This window comes from Argiope bruennichi, chromosome 11, assembly GCF_947563725.1.
Source record: "Argiope bruennichi chromosome 11, qqArgBrue1.1, whole genome shotgun sequence".
Lineage (NCBI taxonomy): Eukaryota > Metazoa > Arthropoda > Arachnida > Araneae > Araneidae > Argiope > Argiope bruennichi.
The window spans coordinates 35,628,948-35,653,262 of NC_079161.1; the positions used below are offsets into that span (position 1 = coordinate 35,628,948).

General features: G+C 27.4%; 1 protein-coding gene across 1 annotated transcript in view; it reads left to right on the forward strand.

Moving 5' to 3' along the window:
* LOC129957611 (probable G-protein coupled receptor No18) overlaps positions 1-24,315 on the forward strand; it is a 320,125-nt gene that overhangs the window by 63,759 nt on the left and 232,051 nt on the right. The window contains exon 2 of the mRNA XM_056070028.1: positions 15,142-15,257. The gene's annotated coding sequence lies outside the window, so the exon portion shown is untranslated. The remainder of the gene's footprint in view (positions 1-15,141; positions 15,258-24,315) is intronic.

The window sequence follows — 24,315 nt, forward strand, 5'->3', positions numbered from 1 at the left end:
TTAGAACTTGAAAATCAGTTTTCAACTCCTCACTTCTAAGATATTGTAGTTATCAAAAAAAATTAAATACAACAGTTGTTTGTCTTAATAAGGCGCTAATTTGCCCAATTGGATTTATTTTTCTATCTTCAATATTAAGTAAGTTATAACGAAAAGAAAATTTCACCCCCTACCAGCATCCCCCCCCCTTTGAGCTACAAGCCATTCACGAACTCGTCTGAGATTTTATATTTTTAATTACACATTCCAAGCCAGTTAAAATCTAAACAAAATTACTCTATTTATCCTATTTTCAAGATCGCATGGGCAATTCCAGGGATCATGATCGGTAAACAACTGAAGAAATTTCCCAGAAGTCTTGTCATGAAAGGAATTGCAAGATAGTCTTCCTATAGGAATCTACGTAATATATCCGGAAAGTTATGTTTCTATATAAATTGGTGAATGAGTGAATCACAATTAATTTTTCCATTTTCTTAGACTTTTACATAGAGGCGAACTCTGATAGTAACTGCAAACAACATGATCCTTAAAAATCGTGTCACTTGACGATCAAGTATGATTGTACCGTCCTATGAGTTGAAAGCATACGTGAAGAAACATCAGTTACTTGTGCATTCAACTTCCCTTCGTCAATTACATCAAAGATTTATGATTCACATTTCTTTGTTTTCTAGCTGGTAAGTGAGATTGGTATCATCACTATGAGCAGTGATCGTACCAAAAACCACTTTTCAACTAAGAGTTGAGATTGTGTCTCTGAATAAACATAATTGTACGTACATAATCGTCTTAAGGGGATGGTGGACTTTATTGGGCATTATTGCGAATTATTGACTTCGGTCATGAAATGTCTATTTATATTTATAAAAATGTCAAATATTTTAAAATCTATTTCAAACCAAATACATCATTTTTAATAAATTAAATAATAATTGATTTTTAAAAAATTTAAGATATTCCAGATTATTTAATTTTTATTTTTAATGTTTTATTTTCAAATTCTTCTATATAAATTGATTTGGAAAAATCTGAATGTAATTTTCTAATTCCAATTAAAAATGAATTTTTAGTAATATTTATACACACACACACTGAAGATGTATATATTTTTTTGAACTAAAATTGACTTTTTATTTTCTAAAAGAACTCGGAAATATAAAATGTATACTCAGATTTCTTTTATTATTTAGCCGAAATTTTCATTATCATTTGTATTGGGTTTTCTCAAAAAATTAAGAAACCTGGAAGATTTCAAATATTTTTTGAAGTCGAAGCAGAACATCGTTTTGAGAAAAATCATTAAAATGTATTTTTTTTTCGAAGCTTTTCAGCTATTCATTTTATTGAGCAATACATTTTATAATGCTATTTTAGTTGAATATATACAAATAATTTGATGATAAAAGGTTGAAAGGAATGTTTCCTATTTTCACTCATTTTAACTCATTTCAAAATCCACTGCTCCATTAAAACAAAAACTTTCCTTTTTCTAAATTGTTAACTGAATTCAAGATAACCAGGTTATTTTTTGCAATACGCTTCTTGCACTGAGCCAAAGTTTTATCACTAAACGTGATCAACCTAAAATATTGAATTTGAGCTAAGTGTTAAGGTGTAAAATACGGAAAATGCCAAGCAAACCCCAAATATAACCTATCTAAATATGATGCAAACTTGCTGTGTGCTGTAAACTCACCCACCATATTTACCAAATGGTACTTCAGTTTGGTTTGTTCTTCTCAACATAGGATTGAAAAATCAGTTTTTTTACTGCAGAATCCACTTATGTATGAAATTTAGGCATGTTTTAGACGTCAAATGTTTTTTCGGTAGAACAAGCTTTGAATAAAAAAATTATCTTTTTCTATAAAAAAAATAGGTAACCTTGTTTTGTTTACTCGAGAGCTAATGTGTTAACAAAGACATAATATATAGTTATATACTTGTTGAATTATTAGGGAGATACATACGCATCCAAATCAATAACTATATGTAAACACATATTTATGCAGACTTGCTTTATCCTCAGAATGCAATACTACTCTACTACATATGCGTAGCCACTTCTGTAAAACGTGCATCTGTGAAATCCATTTAAAATCTTTTATAAAACATCATATAGGAATGCATTATTGAAATAATACAGTGTATGAGAAATAAATATTTCCATGAAATTATACCACTTAAAGTAGACCTCAAGAAAAACAAAAGCTGTAAAAAAATCTAAATGTTACAAAGGCGTTTACAAAATGATAAACATAGAATAATATTTACAGTACATGAACCTCATTTTCAAATTTACAAAAAGACTTGAATTTTAAGTACAATACATTAAACCATAATTTATGAAGACATCTGAAGCAGTGTTCGATGAAATCAAACAATCAACTTTGAATTGTCCAGATGCAGTTTCGGTAAATATGCAAATTCTTGTGCCTTGCATTTTCTTCCAAGTCGAATTTTTACTGAATTTTGATAAAAATTGCCTTGAATGCGTTTAAAAATTAGGTACTTGTAAAAAAATTTTTAAATTAGTTTTTTTTAATAGAAGTTTTGTGATATTTATTGGTTAAGTACTTTCGTCGATTATATATCATTCGTGACGTCAGTTATACGTCACGCCCCATTCTTGTTTTTGATATCTATTGGCATCATTTAATCAGTGTATTCCCAGTTTAACAGAAAACACTATATACTTTTTAGTTCAACAAGCTCAATACAGAAAGGTGTAACCCAGAATATTAATTCCTATACCAATTGAAAGAGTTAAGATAAATCTCGTCAAAATATAATATTTGTAATAAATAATATTTGTAATAAAAATATATAAGTATACTATTTGTAATATATAATATTTGCTATAACAAATAATATTTGTAATATAAATATAATATTTGTTATTTCAGAATCGAATTTACATTATATAAATTGTTAAAAAAGTTTAATAAATTCGGAAGCATAAAAGTGGAAAATAATCCTTTTGTAAAATGGGCAGCAATTAACAGAAAAATTTCTTTCTTTTATATTATTAAAAAGTAGGTTGACGAAATCTATGATGCAAGCCATGTAATTTTAATTGTCTTACTTAAGTTCTCTTTATTATGTACATGAACTTTATTAATGGCGACAGTCCCAAAACATCATTGATCTAAATATCCTGCTCATCTATCGTCTAATTTTCGAGTTATTGTAACTTCAATATTTTATTAGTCTTATTAACTGATATTAAATAAAAAGAAGCTTTAGCTTTCAACAAAGGATAAAAATCATGTGGTTAAATATTTGATGAAACAATGTAAACGATTTGATTTTCAGGGCAAGAATGTAAATGTTGCAAATTAAAAAAGAAAATATTTTTAAAAAATTGTAAAAACAGTAAAAATTCACGTCTTTATTAAATTATTATCATTAAAAAATATTAAAAAGTAAAATTCATTTTTATGCAATAATATTTTCGGAAGTTATTTCTGTAAATAAGTAAATTAAGTTTAATTCAATTAATTAAAACTTGAATAAAAATATAAAAAAAACTTCGAGATGCACATTCTCACACTGCAAGATATATTTGTGCTAATTTTGGTAGCTGTATGTCAAACGGTTGGATCTATTGAGCGTGAACGCACATATATTCATCTTTATTATTAGTAAAGATGACAGCAGTTAATATTAATAGCAATCAATAATAACTGGATTTTTAATTGGTTATTTTTAATAATGATTAATATGCATATGCATACTTACCGAATCTGATATTATAGAAATTATTCACAATCTATTTTCTTTTCATAATATGCATTCTGTAATTAAACATAAATATATCGGAATTCAAATAGTCGATGCTGAAGCATAATGTCTTAAAAGGCAGCTTTTAATCGTTCGTGATTTAATGATATAAATTTCATTTTGAGACGGCGAAATTAAAACATCAACGTCTTCCGATACAATCGCATTCGTCAAATGATGAGTAGAGAATTTGTTAATTAAATTGATTAAATATATTATATACAAATAAATAAGCTTGATGAATTGCTTGTTGCGGTAGAATGTACACTAATAAACAGATTAGTTTTCCAAAGCGTATCATATTAATTCTCTAACATAAATAACCTAGAATTGTCCAATATTTCACCCGATATTGTATCACACAGTTCACATAATATTTATCAATATGCACATGTTGAAACTAAATACTCCATTATTAATTTATTTCTAAAAGATTGTTCGTATTAGCGTTTCATTTTATATGCTTTTATTGAACTTTTATCGTGATCATGATGATGGCATAATCCGATCGATTTTCCATTCATGATATCTCTCTTAAAAATTTGGTATAGTAGTGTGAGTATATCGATAAAAATAAAGCAATTTAATTTTCCTAAAATTTAATTATGAATTAATTACTTAATGAAATTTAGTGTCGATTCAATAATGGGAACACTATCGGTTATTTAATTACGGGAAAAATTGGAAAATTATTATCATGACAATAATTGTGGAATATGTCAGTTTGAGAAATTTTTATTACCATAAGCTTTTATTTATTACCATATTGAAATAGAAAATAGATTTTTTTTTTTCTAAATCTGCAGAAAATGCAAAATTCGTAAAGTTAAGATATGCTGAAAACAATATGAAAAGGAAATGCGGCAACAATGATAATTAAACGAAGAAATATTTAAATATTCCCTAAAAACAAGAGCTAAAAATGAACAAAAGAATTGAAATTAAAAACTGTAAGAAGTACGAGCGAAGCGTCATCTATAAGAAAGATGCGACACATAGAGGCAAAGAAATAAAGCAATCGCAAGCCTTTTAAAATGATATTTTGAGACATAATTTTTGAATTCATGTGATATATATATATATATATATATATATATATATATATATATATATATATATATATATATATATATATATATATGCATGTGTGTGTGTGTGTGTGTTTTCATTTTTTTATTTATTACAGTTTACGATTGTTCACAATCCATATTTCTAATTAAGTAAATAAAATTAAAATTGGTGTTAATATTTTAAAATTAAAATATTTGTTGCAAATAATATTTAAATAAAATTATTTAAATAATATTTAATATTTTTTTAAATAATTTTAATAAATAATTTTATTTAAATAATCTTTAAATAATTTTTAATATTATTTAAAGTTGCAAATATTATTTAAATAAATATTTTATATTAAAATATTTGTTGCAAATATTTTAGAAACTAAATGGACAAAATGAAACATTTAAGAATCTTACCAACTATAGATTTATAGGGCGTTGAATATATCCTTATGTTTTATAATTCAAAAAAAATTTTATTTTTCACAAATTTATTTATTTATTAACTAGGTTAAACAGTATTTTTAAATCGGTCTTCCTGCAGCCTTAGCCTAATGTACATCTACCAAGACGGAAATCTAAAACTGTAATTTTTTTTATAACCATTACTCATTTTTCTTAATCGTTTGCACATTTTGCACTTTCTTACATAATATTTCGATAAATTCGTACCTTTCACTGTTTGTTAGGCTATAAAAAGTTTCAACATGAATATTTATTGACTAAAAGTTTTTTTTTATTTGATGGGTTTCAATTCTGATAAAAAAAATTTTTAATAATAATTCAACGTTCCAGTATTGTCCAATATAATTAATGATATATGTTTGTCAATATGAGATTAAAATAATGCATATAGTAAGAGTCTAAAATTTCTATTTGACATCCTTTGATTAAAAATATAAATATCAGAATATGTTCATTGATTCATTTAAACATAAATGGCCGTCACTGAACTGGATGAAATTACGAACATGTTTCAAAACAGATCACTCGCTGAGTCCGAATATCTCGCATTTAAATCACGATTAGTTTCGTCGTGTAATGTTGAATCCAGTCACAGCTACTGGCGACAGGAACTGTTTACTTTGTATGATGAATGCCCGTAAAGGCACAGTCATTTCCGTGTCTAAATCCTGAGAGAATCTTAAACACGCCCTAACCTATCACTGACGCTTATAATCGATAGCTGAAATATCAGCTATAAATCTTCAACGGGTGTATCTCTATGTGTCTTTGAATGAAGATTTGCCTTCAGGGAATAGGTTCTTGGAATGCAAAATTGAATACTTTAGTTAATTTATTTCGAAGTTTCAATGTTAGGTATGCGTTTATTTAGAGAGCTGACATTATGGCCCGGAAGGCTGTTTTGAAAATAAAGTGAATATTTTGATTAACATTTTGTCAATGTTCATTTTATCGTGCATTAATAAGAAAAATAAATACCCAAATATAATTCTTTGGCTTAGAATAACATACTAGGAATGAATTTCAATAAATCTATCGAGCAAGACACCTGAAATAACTCCCTAAGGCAATTTTGTGAATAAAGTTAACAGGAATTTTATCCTCTTGGATACGTCGTAAACTGACACACTATGATGCTCTTTGTGTTAAGATGATAGCCTTACTTTTAATCGCTGGGATCGAAGTTATGGTTCAATAATTTAAATGTTATGAATATATATCAAAATTTATTTATCTAATCGCGTTTTATGTTTTCCCAGACACAAATGAGCAGTATTTATGAACAGTCAATCATTTCAAAGAATTAATATTGTTTCCCTCAATTATTTTTTAATTATCGGAATTTATATACGATAAAATATTGGAATCATCATAAAAAAAGGATTTGGACATTTATTATCTACTATTTACACCAATTATTCAGTTATTTGCAAATAAATAAATAAAAAAATCAGTGTTCGCGATGCTTTAATAATACTCCTTTGACAACATAAAATTAACGATAAGCTTTTATATTCAACTTTATTTTATTTTTCATTCTTCTGACGACAAAGATTTACATTAATCGAGTTTCCATTTAGTAAGACTCTCATGCCGTAGTTTTTTTTTCCTTCGAATGCGTCTTTAACTATTGCACCTTAAAACGAATAATATACTAACGAGGTACAAGAACAATTTTAAAGACATATTTTAAAGAAATGAACCAGAGCTAACCGAGAGTTCTTATTTTTAGATTATAAATTAGAGAAGACAAAAGTGAAACGATTACAAACTTTAAAAGGTTGAAATAACTGTTTAAATTGAATGAACCATAGCTTGGATATCCGATAAAAAATATGATAGCCAAAGGCGGCTAGTACAAAATAAAGGCCGATGTGGCCGTTCCGTCTAAATTTATACCACCGTGTCCTGTTTTGTTGCTCTCTTAACGGCTCTTCTCTTCTAGGCAACATTGTTTACGTCAGAAATTACAACACTCTTGTGCTTATTTACCTCTTATATTTCTTATTTAACCGCCTGATTCAGCGTTCCTCAAGGATCGCTTATTTCTCCCCATCTGCCTATAATATAAATCTACGAAGCAGAAAACGTTAATGGCCCGTTGTTTGATAGGCCAAGAACAGCATTCTTCGGCCAAAATGAAGCTCCCGTTGAATACCCCGGGGTGTAATAGATCAAGAAATCAATAAGCCAATCTCCGATTAGGAGCTTTAATAACGCCACCCATATTTTTATTTACCCTCTAAAAAGTTATGCAGACTGCCCATCATACAGAGCCCCCTGGTGGTGTCTTATATCAAAATGCTTCATTGGAAACTAATTGGGCTGGGATGAGTTATGACTTGGAGTTAAGCTAAGACAATTGTATGAGATTGTCTGTTTTTGTTGATCATGGGTCATATTTTTAGAGGAGTAAATATGGTCAGAAAAGTGGAATCTGGAAGAAAAGTTTCGGTGCTGATAAGACAATGGATTTATTACCTGAAAAATAAGGCTAAATGTGTCTTTCTGCCTTATTATATTAATTTTAGTTTACAGGAAATGTTTTAGTCCTTGCTCCTTGTTGCTATTTCTCAATTATCTTGTATAATTTTTAAAATAATGAGTTTCATTTCGAGGTTGGGTTTAAATAGCCTACAATTTTTCGATGAACAATTAAAGTTATTTGTGATTTAGTTTAGTTATATAAACATCCAATATTTGAGCAGCATAAGGGATATTTTGAAATGGTCCTTACAATTTAACATTGTTCTAATTAAAGAGATGACACCTAAAACGATACCTCCCTCAATTTTCCTCTCCACTCAAGCAGAACAGGTTCAGCTTCTACTTCAGATTTTACTCCGGTTCCATATATATGGTTGGTTAGCAGTGAAATCGGGTTTCGAACTTAGAATTCAACGATAATGTAGCTGAAACATTAATGTTTTATCACAACGACCTCCAGGGTATTTTAAGATACAGAGTCCTTTTCAAATTTGTCATTTTGTGAAGACAAAGCTTGATTTTGCATCTTACTGGTTCTACAACAAATCAAATAGGGAGGAGTATCTGTTTTATAATAAAAAAGTATTTCTCAATTCACATACTCAAAGGAGTTTTAATGTAGGGTTTTTTACCTCTTGAATATCTAATCATAAGTCGATGTTAAGACCATTTAGGGTGTTAAAAATCATCATAATAAATTATTTGTATTATGTTCCGTACTCATTTAAGTTTTATTCCTTTCTTGTGAAATTTTAAGAAACCATTAAATATTATTTATCCATATCAAACATGTACACTCATTAATGATGATGCCAAATGAAATAGCTTTACTCTAAAAGGAAGATATGTTTGTCATGAATGTATGGATGTCCTGATTCGAAGGCACTTGTGAACCAGTTTTTCTTCTGTTTGATTCATATCACTTTAAAAAATATAGATATATGTACGGATATTTTAAATTCTAATTAATTCAACTAAAGCTTTGTAAAAAATATTGCGTCAGCGGTTCTCACGTGCCGAATGAAGGCACACAGAAGCGCTGATGAAAACAGATTCTTCTAAAGGATCCCTCTGTTTCTCTTGTCAAGGTCGACACGTGTGAGAATTTCCAATCAAATCGACACGTGTGAGAGATCTCATGTTATATAAGACAGGGATAATTTGTTTCTCCCTGCTTTACATCTTTTCTTGCCTAATCTGTTGCTAGGAGCGGACGTGTTTTATCCGCCCCTTCTTGTAAATAAATTGTGCCTTCAAGGGATGGATTAAAGAGAATAAAACGAACTTAAAAATGAAAAGTGTCTTCTCTACTTCTCTATCGACAAACTTCTATCTCCTTTCAAAAATTTATATTTACATTATATATATATATATACTTAATTATTAATGAATCTTACCTTATAATTTGTATTTTCTGTCATAGTAAGTAAATACAACGACGAGTAAAGTAAACTATAAAATATAAACTCTGTTGTGAATTGTATCAATACACACTATCTATACTACTGAAATAGCTTTACTCTAAAAAATATTACCTTTGTCATGCATGTACAGATGATCTGTTTCGAAGGCACTCATGAATCAATTTCTTTTCTGATCAATGTAGAAGAAATAGATATATTATGACTCGTGAACCAATTTCTTTTCTGTTTGATCAATGTCACTGTAGAAGAAATAGATATATAGTACCGTATTAATGATTTTTATCTTATAATTTTTATTTGCTGTCATAGTAAATACATATAACACTAAGAAAAATAAACTATAAAAAATTTAACTCTGCTTTGAATTAACACAAGGACACAAGGAAAAAATTTGGATGGCCATCTCCAATCGACAGTAACTTGTGGTTCAGATCTAAATGGTTTAGGCTGGAATAAAGTTCTGAATTAACAATACTACCATAATTTTGTCATTTAATAATTGAAAAAGTGGTGATAAATTTATAAAAATGGCAGAACTAAGATAAAGTTTTTTTTGAGTATTTCAAATTTTCTTTTTCTCGATTTCTAATTATCATGAAATGTCCATCGAATATACTTGTGTATTTTACAAAGCTGCTTCATTTCAATATTTCCACGGATGAGAAAATTCGGTTAATAAGTAGAATGTTTTTGAAAAATTATCTGTCTTTTATACTAGTTAATTCAAATGCACTTGACATTTTCAAAAGTACTTGTCAACAGGTTTCATTTTTTTAACTGATACATTAATAACCAAATCTATTAAGAGGATGAAAACCATAATAATTCCCACAATTTGACAGCTTAGCTATTAACAAGACAGACTAAATTGAGAATAAAATCTGTTTGACACATCAGTTTGATCGGTTGAGCCCGACTGTTTTAAGAAATACTTTTTTTAAATTTTTTTTTTATTGAAGAGCAATTTATTCATGACAGAACTTTTTTTTAAATTTTCAGATTATAGTTATGACACTCAAATATTTATTCTTTAAATTAAAACTGCTGGAAGCTGAAAAAAGGATATTTTAAAAATAAGAATATCATTCATTTCTGAAAAGCATAATAAAATTAATCTCCTGCAAAGATTTGCCTTTTAAAAATATTTTAGAAATTCAGCAATAATATAGAAGCAAACGAATGTTTTTTTTCTATTTGTTTAATTGAGCTTAACATTTAATAACTACTGGGTTCTTGTGACGAATTTTCAATCTACTTGGTGCAAAATAATTTTAAAGAATTTTTTTTATTATTTCTGAAGACATATTTAAGAAAAAAAAATAATGTATACCAAATAAGAAGATATGGTTCTTTAACACATTATCGAATATTCAAATATTAAACGAAAAGAAGTAAAAAACTGAACTGCATATAAATATAACTCTCTAGTAAGTTATATTTTTAATAATACTGAAGTTAAAAAAAATAATAAACTAATGTAATTTTGAATGTTTGCTTTAATTTCGAAGTAAAACCTGTTTATATTTGTAATTTTGGAATGCATTTATTATATTAAACCTGTTAGTAAAATTTATTTGTATAATTTTTATCGCTACATATTACTAAATACGAGGGGTTATCCAAAAAAAAAGTTTACAAGCAGCAGCATTTGGGAAGTAGAAATTGTGGATGGAATATTGTTACCCAGAGTGGAGACAGATGGCCCTAGTTGTCTTAGACCGATCGTTCGAGTAGATAGTGAATAGTGATACTGATAGTGAGACCTGAAACAGCGAAAGTAATGGCAAGAATTCTAGAGAAGTGATCTCACCCAGAATTGCGAGCCGTGATACGATTTCTATGGGTCAAGAATGTGTCGCCATCGGACATTCATAGACAAATCGCTGAAGTGTACGGGAGCAAAGCAATGAGTAGACAACAGGTGGTGAACTGGTCTCATTCTTTTGAATCGGACAGAGAGATTGCTGGAAACGTTTAGGAGGGAGGTCTGGAGCCATTCCCCCCATGCAGCCCTTATTTTGCTCCTAGTGAATATTTCCTTTTCCCGGCATTGAAAAAACACTTATCCGAAACAAGGTTCATATCAGTCGGTGATGTTGAGAAAGGTGCCGAGAACTGGCTCTATAGCCAAGGACCTGGTTATTACCAAGGCGGGTTAAACAAATTGGTCTAGAGGAGTGATAAATGCCTCAACAGGTTTGTGATTATGTAGAGAGGTGACCGCCACATATTTCTCTTAATTATCATTTGTGTCCTGTCTCTATTGTTAATAAAGCATTTTTCTTTTGCCTTGTAAATTTTTTTTGGATCACCCCTCGTATAAAATTAATTTTTATAAATGTTTCTTATGGCAATATATTGAAGTGTCAATTGAATCGTTTGTCTGAACACATAAATTACTATTTTAGAAAAAAAAACTATGGCATCCTTTATAGCCTATTTATCGACTTGTTTTTTAAACGAAATTTGTTAAATGTAGCGAAAGATTTTGATTAGATTATTTTATAAAAATATTTATTGCATTGATTTCAGATATTCATATAACACAAATACAGCAGACTTAAAATATATTAACATTGAAATAATCATCTAAGCAATTAATACATTTTTATTTCAGGCAATATACTATATTTGGTCATTGTTTTGTCTCTCCACTGACTCTAAGACATTACAATTTAAGCTGCATAGTGGCGCTGCTGTAACTACTGACGATCTACTTAGCACATTCTTTTTCTTTTAATGAATTTATGCATTCTTTTGATAGAGAAATTGAGAAAAAATGACAAATTATATATACAATAACTTATTTGTTTCTGTACAAGGGGATTGATTAAAGCAGTAATTGATAATTGCTCTATTGATGTAGCTTTAAAATATTCTATTTTCTGAACATATGAATGATAATAATTTTGTCCTGAGTTGTAATGAATTTACACAGTCAATTTATAACCAGATTCTTTATCTAGTAGGCAACTAACAAAACAAGATTTTTAAAAATTGGTAAAAATGATACTTGCATCTTTTTGGAACGAAAATATGAAAAATAAATTTCTTTTCATTTTGAGCGCACATTTGGAATAAATATTTATTTACTGGTGATAGATACTATTTGTTATAATTTCTTGCAATTCTAGTAAACCTCTTAGATTGCTAATCCATTTTTTTATTGAATCACAAAATGGATAATGGATAGATTTCTTAATTAATGACAGTAATAAGTAACTTCACTGACACCTAAACTCTGGATCTCTTATGATCCAATGATTTGAAAATTGGCAAAGACATTTATCTCTAGTCTTTACGTTGAAAGCTTTTGCTTAGTTGAGTATGTCCGATTTGGCTTGGCCGTATTTTATAGGATGATATGTAGCAATAACAAAACCTCTGAATACCTTGGCAGTTTTATTTCTGTGCAAGAATTTATCAATATTAAATAAAAAATGGAGCAAATATTAAAATTTTACACTACATCTTGATTTCACTTATTATGGGATTCATTTATAGACATTTTTTTATAAATGCTAAAGAATGCCCTTTTTGACTCAGTTAATTATATGTGTTTCTTTCAATAAATAGAACAAATAAATAAGAAAATGGAAGACTGTTTAATAAATTTATTCCAAAAAGACAAGAAGTAATAACGTTTAATAATTTTATCTTTCATTTTATCATTGACTTTTTAATTATAAGCAATAATTAAGACTACAATTTCTTTTTTGTAATTTAAAATTTTATATTAAAAAGAATAAAGACATATTTCTTAATTGAAAACTCATTCTGAATTAAATTACAATATCTAAAAAATGTAAAACAAAAAGGAAAAAGAAAGATTTTATCCAAAATGAAAAGTTAAATGAATTTTAATGAATATTTTATTGCTATTAGCAATTGTGCTTATTGTTACTGGATTGAAAAATATGTATTGATGATGAACGCTTATATTTAATTTAAAATATTAATTATTTAATCATTGTTATTAAAATTGGAGTTCCTTTGATTGCGTATAAAAATTTTTATTGGTTCAAATTAACCGTTTGTTATTTCCGAAGGAAGTATTAATTTTTAGCTATTAAAAATTAAATAGATTAAATTCTGTCTGTTACTTTTCATTATATTGTAACAATATATAATCAAAATGAAATGTATTTCAGATTTTTTTTTTTTTAATTTTAGCAGATGAATTTAATGAATTCATTAAAAATTGCTCAGATTTCGACGCAAAATGAATAAATATATATTTAGAATCGTGAAATATTTTGATAGTATTTGATAATTCTCATTGAAGTTTTAAAGAAAAAGGTAGATTTAATTCATTTTTCTACATTAGAAAACGATTTCAGTTATTTTCAATCATTATTTTAAATTCTATTGAAATTTTGTCACAGTATGTTTTTGATTTCACTAAAATTGTTCGTTCATACTTTGTCCGTGAGATGCCATTATTATAATCCTATGTTTAATTCTCTTCATATTAAGTAAAAATATGATATAAAGATTGTAAAAAAGATTTTTTGGACAAGAAGGAAAATTTAAGTTCTAATTTTAAAATCAATTTCTTTTCAAATTTAACCAATATTTCATAAAAATATCCTCTAATGTCTTACATTCTTTAAAATTATACATCTTAATCGTATTCCTTAAAAGTAAAATGATTATAATAATATGAAGTACATTTAATTCTTAATTGAAAATTATTTATCTTATTTTGCTTTCCGTTAGGAACTTATTCTAGAGAGTAATAAATGCAATCTAAATAAGACATTATATAGCATCACTAAGTCATATCACTGCCTCTCTAATCCGCCTGATGGCACACGGATAAATAATACTGAAATGGCCGGACCGCCGCTTTAACAGCACTGGTGGAGACTATAGATGAGTCTTAAGGGCCATCACCGGCCAAGGTACAACCCTTCCCAAAGGAAATATGTCTCCTCATCGATGGGAGGAGCCAGATCCTCCATACTTTTGTGTACCCTCCAGGTTAGCGAGATCCAACTAACATACCGGAAGCATCTCATCCTCTTATCGAGGTGCACCCCCCGGGGGTTATATAGCATCACTGAATAGAACGTGGAAAAATTCCAGGACACATTTCGAAATAACTAAGGCAAAAACTAGAAATATAGAAACACAATGTTTTTACTTATAGCAACTATATTAAAATCAAGAAATCTCGACGTTTTTTGGTTAAGCATAATATGTCCAAGTGATATTCTCATCGTGTATTTATAAGCATAAGAAGAGTTTTGAAATGTTTATCAGTTGAATAGCTTTAAATTTTACAAATTAATACAATGTATCTAATACACATAACTTTCACATAAAGCCATATGCAAATATTCGACAGACATAAAACTGATGATTGCACGACATGAAAGGTCATTAAAATTTTTCATTGTCGCTGTCAGGCAACTTTTAGCGCCCTCTATTGAATTCCTAGAGATAAAAGGAGGATTTTTGAAATTTAAGAGGTCATGGTAATATTAAGATTGAAGAAGCGCCACCTTTCATATTTAATATTATTATTTGTGGTTAACAAAGAATGTGACATAGTGACCAAACCTCAATTCGTTAAAGCGATAAATTGTTAAATATGATAATCTAACCGATTTCGTAAGTTGATATTTGGCGAGTAGAAAATTCGATTGGCGAAAATCTGCACCATGTTCTTTAGTTTTAGCTTATTTCGCATAGTTCTGCAATGTATTGGCACCTTAAAAATTATAACATTAAGCGAACATAACATAAAGCAAACTTTCTACCATATATTTGTTTTATTTTTATTTTAAAAATGGTAATATAAATTAATTAATAAATACAAAAAAATATATTTGTTAAAAATACTATGGTGATTTTTATGCAATATTTATTATTATCCTAATTTAATAGTTATTTCCTTTTTTTTTTTCTTTCAGGTTGATTTCTCAACAGATGGCAAATATTTAAGACTGTGCATTTGAAATACTAATCAATTAAGTGGAGAAAAATTTTGCTCGGCTGAATGAACTTCATATTCTAGAAATTTAGAAGAGTGAGTATTTCTTAACGCAGTTCAAAAACTTTTTTAACTTTTTTACGGACTTTTTTTCCTCAACCATTTCCATAACATTTTGAGCTCCAAATGTTACACTCATTGAGCTTTAAATACATTTGGTATTTAACTTTCCGTTAGTCGTAAGCACTTTATAGGTGCGTTCCTATTACATTTTCTTGTCCTCTGTTGTCAATAGATGCTTCCTTTACCTTCCTAATTTCTGATTACTCAGATGTAAGTGTTCTTGAATATGGATATTGTTATAAGTAGTTCCTACTCAAGACTCTCAAAGATTTTTACAAATTTACTTTCATTTTCTTTTCTTTATATTTGTTGAATTAATTGTGACACTCTTTTTAAAAATATTTATTAATTAAGTTGTTAAATGCTTGATATGTCCGCAGAATCTTAAATAGGTAAATATTAAATATTTAAACTATAATAAATATCACACAGCTTTGAAAAAAAATAACCAGAAACACTTCATAATTGCAAAGTGATTAACAATGTGGAAAAAAAATAGCTCAATTAATGGAAAGTTTAAAAAAAAATCTTTCATCAGAAAAAAATATCAGAACAAAGTTAAATATTTAAATTATTGCAGCTATTTCATTTTCTACAGGATAGTAAATATGTTATGAATAGTTGTACTCGGACTATTTATTATAGTAATGGAAGACATCTCAATTTTTTGTAATGATAGATTGGTGGGATAAAGTTTTTCATGTTGATATTGGTTATAAAAAAAACCAATCAGGTTTATTAATAAAATGTAATTAAAAAGTAGCAAGATTTAGCAATGCATTAAAAGAAGTAAATTTTTACTATCAAAATCTCTCTTTGAAAATACAGAACATAAAAGCACGAGGTACTGAAAGGATGTTCAGAAATTATCTTCCCTGTGATAATGATTGTGAATTAATGTATCTTTTGCATCGTTTTTATGCTATATTTTTTGAGTACTTTTCCGTTTGCCGGGCGCAAATGTCGCCAATAGTGAACCAAACGCGAATTTGGCGTAAGAAATTTGGTGGAATTCTATATTATTTGGCTATTTTTCGTTTGCGCCCGGCTAACGGAAAAGTACCTATTTTTAATGAAAAAAATGTTTATAATACATAAATCAAGCAACTTTCCTTAAAAAAGATTTATTAATAATTAATTTTAAATCTTGCAATTTTGTCTTACTTTTTAATTCATTATTATAAATATTACTGAGAATAGAAACCATTTTTTTCCAAATTAACTATCAGATGGCACCCCTTATATGGAAACTAAATTCAAGTAAAACTAATTTATTAACTATTTTCCAGTATTTGAATTTTGTATTATCAATTATTATTTTGTATTATTAATTGTATTACAGGTACAACCCTACTCAAATTTTTGGAATATTAATCATTCAGAAGTGGTTCAAAAACTATAATAACATTCCATTCTTACAAATATGAAATTTGCAATAGTAATTTAGAAGACGTTAAAAAAAGTGTAAAACTTAAAAAAAAAAGTATTTCCATCATAATACGTAATGCTTAAGGGCAGTTCGCAGATAAAGGTATAAGTATATTTATTACATTGTAAAATCAAATGTTCCAGAAATCTATAAGGCATAACTATGAAATTTCACTGTCAGCACACAGTTGTATGTTTTAGCAAAGATTATAAGATAAGATTATTATGAGCCGTTTCACCATGGCTGAAACGGCTTATATGGTTTTGCAATGTTCACGTTTTATACTTCGTTTTGATTGATCATTATAAAGCCTTAATTAAAAAAATGTCCTTGTTTTTATTCCTGCACTAACATTTGAATATTGAATCGTAAGCAGATTATTGACAATAGGTTTACAATGGAATGATTATGATCCTTTTGAGAAAACTTCTCGTTAATTTTCTTCAAGAAAATTATTGCCGTATTTTAACCCTTTAAGGGGCCATTTTTTTCTAGTCATATTAAGTTAAAATATTTTTAGGCTTGAAATTAGAATAATAAAAGGGATTCATTTAGCTTATTAGATAAATTTGATTTGATTTATTAATTAATTGGTTTAATTAATAATTAAGTAAAAAATCAAGACACATCATTTTGTCTGAGATAAAGAACTGGAGCATCTAAGTTTCTGACTTACTAAAAAAAATTATCAGAACTTATGCCAACCTACATAATTTCATACAAAGATTGATAAATTTGGTGGGAAGCATACTTCCCACGGCCCTAGAAAGGGTTAAGAGAATATTTTAATTACTTTTTACTTACATTTATAAGACATATAATTACAAATCTTATTATTTTTTTTTAGTTTCGGAGTTATATATATAGTATACCTACTTTTACAGAAGGGGTCATTTTGACCATTCGAATAAATATTGTTGCGAATACATACATTCATATTAAATATGTAACGGCTTGATAGAGGTGCACATATATATAATTATGAATATAGAAGTAAGTATGTGTTTGTAAAATGTGTATATATAAGAAGCAAGAATCCGAAGCCGAAAGGCAGTCAAATAGAAGCTATTATAGGTTTTTTTTAGTAGGAAGACGTGTAAGTCAATGTTTTGGTAGAAGATGATGGTAGGCGAATAGATGGTCTTGAAGACCTAAATTAGAAAATAAACCATTTTTGTAGTAAATAAACACAGAGGAACTGCCTTTTTATCACAACACACCTCAACAAATATATTGAAAATCTAATTTTTCTACTTAACTTCATAATGGATAGATCAATATATATTTTTTCTACTTCAATGCCGATAGGGGTCAAAATGACTCTTTTGGTAGAAATAGGTATATAACAGCTGATGGTAAATCCAGTGTTAAGACATTGTGAATGCCGTTACCCCTCTTAACAAATCCTTGTTACACCAATGAGAAAATGACATTAGATTAAATGCACCAAGACAATATATACAGGGAATATTCTAGTATAAAACATTATGGTTGCGAAATCAAGACAATCTAACCAACCACCAGTAGTGCCTCATATTATAAATAATTATCGGATTTGAGGTCGGATATTAGAAAGACTCCATTGTCACCATCCCCTTTCAACTCATAAACGTTACACTATTGAGAGAACTCTAGACATCATCAAACTTAATATGCTTCATACTTATATGCGCAGTCTATATCTGTGTTTTAAACATTCCGTTCCGAAAGCTAAGGCCATGTCACCAGGCACCAATTGCTTTTCAAGATATAAGTAATTATCAGAATCTGATAACTTGAACAATTGGAGACACGGTATCACTTCTCTACACATTCTTGTCACACCAGAGAAAGGATGTTCGGTGACATTAAATTTAATATGTCTAGAATTCATATATTCATAGAATTTTCGGTTTTAAAACCTTGCTTGATGCTAAGGCCATATTACCAGACTTCAATTAGCTATCATAATATAAACATTGATTGATAATGCAATGGATACTTTACATTAGTTTCCGATGAACAAGAGTGTTTCGAAGTCAAATTACAAAGAATATCTCTTCCGCTGTGATTTATCTTTTTGTAGATCAATTCGGAAGGAATCAAATGTATTTGAGATAATGTGATGTGGAAGTAGAAAGGTTGCTGAACACTCTGCTCAACAACTTTGCTATTTATCTAATGCAATTCAGAGCTATGAGAATGCCTTTACTATTTTACATTTATAAGTATATAAGAATTATTAAAAATGCTCATAATGTGCGATTTTAATTCCCTTGTTCTCTTCTTTAAAAATAGAATTTAATAACTGATTTTTCGAATATTTTTTAACGTACCAGAGCAACGTGTATATTTGCATGCCCTCAGCGTCAATACTCTATTAATTATTTTCAGTATTTTTTAACAATTAGAGTAAGAACTTTATTAGATTTTTACACGTCACTTCGTTTGTAACTTCACTAATTTCATTGATCCATAAAACCATTAATCGCTAATTTTTGCCAGTATTAAAAATGAGATAAAACCTTTATTTCGCAGTGCATACACATTTTAATTTGTATGCGCAGTGATTTATAATAAATTGAGTCAATTAAATTTATATAATCTCAAAATCACATAATCTTTAAAAAAAGATAAAAAATTAAATAAAAAAATCCGTTTTAATAGCTGAAAACAGTTAATAAAACCAATTATCAGAGAAACGAGCTTGTCACTACAGAAGGCTGAACTTTCATGTAATGTTAGCTATGTTAAATATTTATCATATGATAAATATATCTATATATTCTTATTAATATCTAATTATTCAATATCTTAGGCAATTTTATGATGTTTAATCCCATTTCTTTATATCTTAAAGGACATCAGTTTTAAATTTACGCAGCGTATTGTAAGTTTCATGTAAACATGCCTTAATTCCATTATAGATTACACGCAAGAAAAATGTTAAGAACTATAGGACATGTAATATAGTTTCTGAAAACATCACTTAAAATCATTTACATATAATAATTTTTGCGAAGACTAATTTGTAGTTTTTCTGAAATATTTGTATGGTTGAGAAATATTTACCCCCTGCCTCCCTAAGTATTATTAGGAAATGGAAAAAAAGGTTATAAGATAATGGCAAAACAATTCAAATTTGAAAAAAAAAATCAATTTAATAAAAGTCAGTACGAAATAATTGAATATTTATTCATGTAAAAATTGGATTTTACTCACAATTGCATTTTTAAATTAATATCGTAAATCATTTATTTAATAAATTCTAATTTTGAAAGCACTTATTAGATAAATCATAAGTATGTTGAGAAAGAACCTAGATAGTTAACTTTTTCAAAGCTAAGAAAACGATAATAAAAACCAAAGTTATATGAAAAAGTTAATTTTTAAACCAAATGCAAAATTCTACGAAGATAATCGAGACAAAAAAATATTTAAATGATCTAAAATTGTTTTTTTTTCTACATAAAAAGAAATTAATGACTGTTTGAAATAAACTGCTTTAATTTTTAATATTCCATTAACATAAAAAATGGAAGTGGAATCTTTTAGCGAATATTATTCACATTATTGCCCTCCTGCAGCATAATACAAATAAAAATAAGTGTTATTTTAAATATGAGAAGTTAAAGGATATTTTTTTAGATTATAATATTAAATTAATTATTAAATACATCAATAGATTAAAAAAAGTTAAATGTTAGCAGGTATTTGAAACAAAAAGGGCTTGTAATAAAGGTAGAACAAAAACTTAATTCTTTGTTCGAATTTTTTAGAAATTAACAAGTGTGGGATAAATAAATAATAAATATACGCAATAGCATCTTGTGTTTGATGGCATCGGAAAATTTTTAACATATAGTTTCGTTCGTGTTGTTTCATTAAATATGCACGTAGGCAAGCTTTTTAGCAGTCCTCTTAGTCTGCTTAATAAATTGCATTCAGTTATTTAAATAGAAAATTACTATTCTGTTTAGAATTGTTTTAAAATTTAATAGTTGGAATTTTTTAAAAAAATTCTACTTTATTTGGTGTTAATTTTTCAAATACTTTTATATAAAAAGTCAAGAAACTATTCAGAAAATCTCATTTTCGGAAAAAAAAAAAAAAACATTTGCGTAAGAAACGTAACTAGAAATAAAATTTCTATTTCGCAAATTAAAAAGTTATAAAACTGACATGTGTGCATACATCAAATAAACATCTAAAGTGTAGTTTACAAACAATTAATTATTTATCAAGTAAATAAAAAATAAAGCCATTCTATATTTATATATATAATTTTGATTCTCAAACCAAAAATATAGATTTTAAGAGTTTAAAATCAGATTTTCTCTTATATTATTTATAAACTGGAAATGGAAAGGCAAAACAGTAGCAAAAGAGTTTTAGTGAAAAAAGTAAAATGTGCAGTACTTTCATGCTATTTTTTTATTTACAAAAAATTAAATAATGAGATTCATTATTTACTTATACTTGTGCAAAATATTTCCCTTGTTTATTAATTGTTGCAATTGTACTATGAAAGCTAAGAAGCTTAAACGCAAAAATTTAATTAGGAAAATATCCATTTAAAACAAAAAGAAAGAAAGAAAGCTTTTAAAATTAATTATTATCTCAAAATTTTACAAAAATAGGGAGATATATTTGTTTTAATCATTCCCTTTCTTTTTATTGTTTCCATTTACATGAAAACGAGAATAAATTGCATTCCATGAAAATTAATCATCCATCATAATTTTTAAATCTCTAGATAAGCAACAAAAAATAGATAATAACAAAAGTCAACTAGAAACGTGTTATGTTAATAGAAGTTTTATAGTTCATTAAGTATTTTAAACTAACACAACACATTAAAAATTGAGCAATTGTAAGACAAAATTGTTATCCATTACTCGGAACGAAAGAATTCAAAATAAATTTGGCCCTTCATCATATAAATGACCTCAAATTATTTAAAAGAGAAGAAATGGAAATGAAATTTGTCAGTAAAATGATATTCTTTTTTTCCATTTTTCCATTTAATGAGATATGTTGGGATTGTTTTGTTGTGCAAATGTTATAGCATATTTAAAAAAAAGTAATAAAATTTACTTTTCTTTTGTGATTTTTTTCATACTAGATACAGCCTTAGATACAATTTTACAAATAGGTTTTACTCTATGTAATGGAAATGCAATTTTTTTGTTTTTGAGTGGAAATTTAAACACTCTTCTGCTAGGTAAAAACTTTGCTGAAGACTTTAGGCAAGTTATAATTCCTGTTAAAATATTTTGTTTTTAGACAGCGCCAGGAAAACATTTTGAAGAATGTTTTTTACTGACAAAATTAAAATCAAAATGAGTCAATAGATAATAAATTTGAGTAAGTAGATAGTAAACTATTGATTGCTGAAAAAGTAAAGGGTTCAAGTTGTTTTTAAAAAATGATAGTAGTTCTTTTGCCATCTTAACGTTTTATTTACATGAAACTACATAAAGATTCAGTATCTAAGAGACATAATTTTCGATTTAGTATTCTGAGACTATCATTTTTCAACAATTCTGTCTCACTAAGGGGTGACACCCGGAATAAAGAGAGCATTTTCGGAATTCTTCCTCTTTCTTACACCTTGATTTCCGTACTATAAGAAAATATTTCGTTTATTTTTTACACACATATGTGAGTGTTGTGTCGTTTTACACCTATTATTTTAGTTTAATTCAAAACTTATTTTATTTCCCCGAGTAAATCGAGTATACTTTATTGATAAATGTAAACATCTCCTCCTTCTAGCTTTCCTCTCACCCTTATTTTGACGATTTAAACTCATCCTAACGCATGCGCAAAAGCAGGGAGGGTTTTAAAATTCGTTGGCAAACAATATATTTAAGAAGTACTAATTTTAAAATATATAATACCGAGGAACATTTTAAAAGTATACTACATGTCATGAAATAATAAAGGATATTGAAAAAGAATAAATTTGATAGACTAAAAGTGTGGTTCCGCTGTTTCTGGCTTTTAACAAATCGAAACAGAAATTTTTGTATAGGATTTCTAGTTAAAAAAGTTGAAATTATTTCAAATAAAATAAAATAGATAAATAAAACGGAGAAATACGAAAGGAAATAATGAAAAAAAGGGAGTATTGAATCATTTATGTGCGTTGTGAAACTTTAAAAAAAAGATTTGTTGAACAAAAGTTTTGGAATACATTTCTTTTACAAAAAGAAGAAATGTTTCTGTCAGTGACATTTTTTTCTTTTGATACTTTTCTATAAATTTTGTCTTATTTTTTTTTAGTTTACAGGAAAATCCCTTTTTTGAGGAGAAATTGTAACGAATACTGAAATGTTATAAACATTTCTTTAAAGTATTTACAATTCTACTACAAATCATTTTTGCTATTCCAAAACAAAATAAAATCATTCAGACAGTTTATTTGTTGCAAATTCTATGTCAAAGGGAAGTAAAAGTTATATATGTAATGTAATTTATGTTATAAATTATACAGTTTGAGAAACTTATCAAGTTATAAACTCTGATAAAATAAAAGTTCAAGATAATAAATCATCCATAAAGACAGTTTAAGTGACAAGGAATTTTTTTATGCTTGGCCATATATTTATTACATTTGCAAAAAATATTTCTGAATAATTCAGAAATTAGGTTATTAGAATTTCACATTTTCCTTTCAGAGATCACATTTGTATTATATATTGCTATTATATACACAAGAAGCGTTTTTTCTTATCATATATTATCTGTACCCTAATAAAGAAGATTGTGTATGTCTATGTTATAATTCAGTAAAGCAATTTTTTTTATCTTGAGCTATAGAATTTTGTACATATATAGTTTAAAATGGGTACATAGAGACAATTTTCTTAACATATTTATTAATAAAAAATTAATCAGAAACTTGGCACTTTACCTCGATAGCATGAAAATAATATCACAGCTTAAAAGGGTTTTACTTCATGGCATAATCCCTAGATATTTATCAACAATATACCTAGATATTTATCATCAATATATCCATAGATATTTATCAATCAAATTATCAATATTTAATAAATTTTCTACGATACTTGTCATTCGATACGATACTTGTCAAATTCAAACCATATTCATTGCTTTATCAAATATCTACGAATGCATTTTTTTTCTACTGTTGAATGTAATTGAATGAAAATTCTATTTATATTATTATATTCTTTTAATTTCCAATATTATTACATTCAATTTTTTGCAAAATCTATAAATATATAAAAGAAAATTGTATATAAAATTAGCATTTAGACAACATATTTTTGTCTAAATGCTAATTGATTTGCAACGATAGAGTTTATTTTCAGATTTCAGTTTTGTTAAAAGAGATTTATAGATGTATTCACATGTAAGAGTTGTAGCTGAGCAATCTTAATGTCGGCATAAATCAATTAGTTGAATATAAAATAATTAAGCTATCTAAAAGAGAAGGTTTTTATGGATGATCAAATTTGTCAGAAATGAATCATGCAATAATTTATTTATTTAACACACAAAGATCAGATGTCTCTGATTAACCGTGGAAATCCATATTTTCATGTTTTTCTACTGAAAATTTAAGCAGTTCCTTAAATTTTCCCGAAATTC